The sequence below is a fragment of the Orycteropus afer genome, unplaced genomic scaffold, assembly GCF_000298275.1.
Source record: "Orycteropus afer afer isolate SDZICR_OR568_19922 unplaced genomic scaffold, OryAfe1.0 scaffold00481, whole genome shotgun sequence".
NCBI lineage: Eukaryota > Metazoa > Chordata > Mammalia > Tubulidentata > Orycteropodidae > Orycteropus > Orycteropus afer.
Window position 1 is genome coordinate 1416457 of NW_006922068.1, and position 4893 is coordinate 1421349.

The 4893-nt window shown below is 49.8% G+C and overlaps 1 pseudogene; it reads right to left on the reverse strand.

The window, feature by feature from the left end:
- Nucleotides 1–261: 261 nt before the first annotated feature.
- LOC103209145 lies at nucleotides 262–1727 on the reverse strand (annotated as a pseudogene).
- Nucleotides 1728–4893: the final 3166 nt, after the last annotated feature.

Here is a 4893-nt window from a genome sequence, read left to right on the forward strand (position 1 = left end):
AAAAAAGTCAAGTCCCTTTTTTTTTTTTTCATGTCCCCTTTCACACAACAAAGGAAGAAACAGTACCAGAGACCAGAACACTGTGAGTCCACCGGGATGCTGCTGGGGGAGGGCAGACGAGGCAGCACCGGAAGTGGCATGCGAGCGGGAGGTCCAGCAGCTACTCAGACTCCATCGCTTCCGCCTCCGGCTGCTGTGGCAGCATGCATGTGGGGGAACCAGCGACCGGGGCCCCCCAGCTGTCAGCACGGGGTGCAGCCTTCACGGAAGCGCCTCCTCCTCCCCGGTGTGGGGTGGCTCAGAGCCCTGCGGGCTGTCTGCGCTGCAGTCTTTCGCGAGCAGATTCCCGGGTGCCGACAAGGCGCGCTCCTCTCGCCGGCTGCCCTCAAACGGGTTCCCGAAGGAAAGTTCGCGAATCATGGTCTTCATCAGGATCTTGATCTCCGGCACCCGGATCCTCGACTTGGGGTTCTTGTCCAGCATACGGGTGATCAGGTCCTTCAAGTCGTCGGTTATATCAGGTTGGTCTGGAAAGGCCAGGGCTTGGCTTACTGTGCAAACACAGGATCCACTCATCTATGAACGGGCACTGGCCAAACACAAAGCAGTACAGCATCACACCCATGGCCCAAACATCTAAGGCCTTCCCCGAGATCTTCCGGGTCTCCGAGAGCGACCCGGGTGCCATGAAGGCAGGCGTGCCCACGGAGTTTGAGAGGAGAGCGTCACTGCTCTAGAACTCGTTGCTGACACCAAAGTCGGCAATTTTGATGTGCCCATCTTCTCCCACCAGGAGGTTGGTGGGTTTAATGTCCCGGTGGATGATCTTCTGGTAGTGTAAATACTCGATGCCTTTGATCAGGTCCTGGAAGTAGAACCGGGCCTGGTCTTCGGACAGCGGCTTGAGGATGGGCATCTCCATCACAGGCCCCTGGTTGACCAGTTCAAACACCATGTACAGATAGTCTTCATTGGGGTCATCCAGGACCTCCACCAGCTTCACCACATTTGGGTGGTGCAGCTTCTTGAGGATGGCGATCTCCTGGTACACCTGCTTGATGGGGCCCCGGGGCTGGATGCAGCCCCCCAGGGCTGGCCTGGTGCTTCGGGGTTGGGGGCGGCGTGGCAAACCTGCCTGGCGGATCGGCTTTTGCTTTGACAGCACCTTCATGGCATAGTAGGTATTGTCGTTTTCATTGTAGGCCAGCTTGACCACGCCATAGGAGCCCTTTCCGATTTCATCCTTCAGCGTGTACTGATTCAGCTGCACACAGTCCTGCACACCCGTGATAGAGACATGGTGAGATTCCATTGTGGGCCTGCGGGGCAGCTGCGGTGAGGACTGCGGAGACCCGCTGGGGGAGTAGGGCAAGGATGGGTAGATGCAGTGCCCGTTCATGTCAGGGCCTTCGCCGGCTGCCGGGCCGTCGGGGGGCAGCTTCTGCAGAGACAGCTTGCGGCTGGAGAGGTAGGGCCGGGCCAGGGGCCCGGAGGCATAGAGGGGTACCCCTGGCCATCGGCGGCACAGCCCGGCTCACAGTCGGTGACCACAATGAAGGACTCCATGCCCAGCGGAGGCTCAAGCTTGAAAGGCCTTGCAGGGCCTCACAAGGCTTCTGGCCTTCACTGCTGCTGCTGCTGCCACCCTCGCCCCCGCCCCCGCCCCCCAGCACATCCTGGGGGGCGGCTCGGTTGCCGCTGGGCTGGCTAGAGATACATGATGACATGGTGCGCATGCCGACCTCATCCTACACGCCGGGGCACTCCCATCTGCGAGGACAACGGGGCTTCCTGGCTCCAGTGGGTTTTCTTGACTGTAATCATTATGGAAGTAGATTGCCAGGCTTTTCTTTCATAGTATGACACTGGGTGGATTCAAATCACCAACCTTTTTGTTAGTAGTTGAACACAAACTATTTGTGCCATCTATGTTTTTGTCTTATTTTATTCTATTTTACCTGAGGATTGTGTGTGTGGTGGTGAAGGTTATGTGTCAACTTGGCTGGGACATAATTCTTATGGCTTGGCAGTTGTGATGTAGTTATTCCCCATGATGAGATTAGATATAGTAATCACCTTCATGGTAGAATCTGCTCCGAGCAATCAATCAGTTGAAGGACAGTTGTTTTCAGAGTATAACCTGCTTCCAATATATGGAAAAGCTTTGGGAAAGGTCTCTGGCTTTTTGCTCATTTTGGATTCTACATTTGACCCATAGTCATCTCCAATTCCTGGACTTGAATCCATAGCTTGCTGCGTTCCCTGCTGGTGCAGCCTGTGAGCCAACAGTCTGCTACTTTACCTGCCTATCTTGGATTTGTCAGACTATTCAGCCAGCAGCCTGCTATACTGCCTGCCAATCTTGAGTTCATCAGCTGTGTGAGTCAGGAGAAGCCTCCAGCTTGATGTTTGATCCATGGGTTTGATGCTTGCCAGCCTCTAGAACTGCTTGAAGAATTTCCTTGAGATAAATCTCTCTCTCTCTGTCACTCTAAATATATACGCTACAGTGGTTTTGCTTCTCTAGAGAACCTAGCCTAAGATTCTGTGTGTTTGTTTTCTGATTATACTTCTAATATTTTGGTTAAAAATGCATTTTGCTTCCATTTCCTTTCCTTGCTTTTATATTTTTGTCCTTTCCCTTTATATTTTCTTTGAATTGATTTTTTTGTAGCACTAGTTTTGCTCTTCAGCAACAACTACATATTTTAACTTATGATGTTACTTTTTTAGTGGTGAGTCTTTTTCTTTTGTATCTTCTACATTGCAATAAATATTTGTGGAATAAAAAAAAAACAAAAAACAAAAAACAAACCCAAACTGGTTATAAAAGAAACAGAAACAGAAAATCAGGACAGAAAAGCCGGCAAACAGACAGGTTAGTTTAATGGTCTTAACACTTATAGCATTAAATATTGCTTTCACGTCCCCTGCTCGGATACTGAGTGCTGCCACTCTCAGCGCAGACAACCTTGCTTGGATACCGGGTGCTGCCACCCTCAATACAGGCTGAGCAACTTCAAGATTAGTTAACAATAACTGGATTAGAAACTCAAACCTCTGATCAAACTGAATGTAAGCCTTACTTAAAATTACTTAAGTAATCTTGCCTGAAGCAAGATGACTTCATTGCCTCTCGAGAACACATCATTAGATCCAGGCCAAGTCATCCAGGTCACCAGTGGAAGGCTCTCTGGAGAAATCTCCAGGAGATGGTGGTGGCAAGCTTTCTCCCCTGCCCCAGTGGACATGGACTGCCTACCAAATGGCAACTGTGGCTGACTAGCCAGGAAAATGCAACCATGAAACTGCATCCAGGTTCTGTCTGGCACAGCTGACAGAACCATGGGCTCAGGCTGAGGCAAGGAAAGAAGCTGTATTTGGAGGCTGACGTTAAGGAACACCCGGAACTGCTGTCCCCAGGGGAGTTCAACAGGGCTTCATGTTATTTACTGTTAAACTGCCTGTAGAAAAAATAAAGGTGGAAAAGAAAAGGGGATGGGAGGTCCAAGCGGGAACCTCCAAAGAGAAGGTGGGTAAGGTGCAAACAGCACTATTTAAAAAAAACCAAAAAACTGGGATTCAAAATGGAGTCTCATCAGTAATCACCATGCTCATTCCCTCTAGCATCTTAGTGCTGGAAAACCTAGGTACGGCAGTTTGAATTAGGGTTTCTGGTGCTCTGAACAGCTCACTGAGTCAGAGTGCACCAAACTCAGGGGAGTAGAATTACAAAGGAGAAAAGGACAGGGGCAAAAATAACAAGATCAGAAGATCTATCCTGCGGAGCACTGACAGGCAGCCGAGAAAGGCCATCTGAGACCTCCCTGGGTTAAGGAAGAAGACATACCACACCAGCATACCAGGCCCACACCAGCATACCAGTGATCACCCCAAGGATCTACCTTCAGCACCTGATTTTATCGGTAACTTGGGTTGGCTAGGTGCAAACAGGCACATCCAGCATCGCTGAAACCCCGCAGAGAGTCCATTGGTGCTGCAAGAGGGCAGGCCTGGGAGATGCCCCTGCTGCAGATCACCGATTAGGCTTGGGTCAGCTTAATGGCACTGGAAGGCCTACGCTTGACTTTATCAGTAATATTGGGACCACAGGTTTCTAGTGGGCGCTCTCTAGACTCCAGCACTGCTGAAACCAAGCAGATCTTTGGCACCGGAGGTGGGTGACCCACAGAGGAACTCCCACAGCAGATTGTGGTCTGGGTTGGAGCCGCAGGTGGGCAGGGCCAGGGAGGAAACCCCCCATGGATCGCGGAGCCAGGCAGTTGTTTTGGGTCATCTTTTTGTCACCAAGCGGCCTCAAGAGCAGAGTTTTTCTGTGTGTCTGAGCCTGGTAGAAAGTGGCGACCCCCTAACAACTGGAATCTTTGCTGAGGGCCTGTGAATAACAGTACAATGTCATCATTAGCAGCCCACTCAAAGCCCTAGAAACTGCCCCTAGCAACAGGGAGTTTTCCTTCTTCCGCTCTTCCGCTCCCACCTTATCTGCCAATAACCTCACTCATCCAATAGAAGAAACCACATTAATCTATCATAATACCCCCTGGTTCGAACTCTAAACCCTCTTTACAACAAACAGAAACCCATATCCACATTCCACACAGTGATTCCACCATGACAAAGAAAATTGCAGAGCAACCCAGCACACCTGAATTAATAAGTAAGAAAATATAATACACCAACTTCACCTTTTCAAAATATTAAACCATAAAATCTAGGCAAAACAAATCAATACATAACCAACAGTTAAAGACAACCTCAAAATGTCTAGGAAACAACAGGCAACCTTAGATCAAACAAAAAACAGGACAAGGCATTAGAAGCAAAATCACAAACAAAGGTCTCATTAAACATGGAGGTTGTTGTTGTTATGTG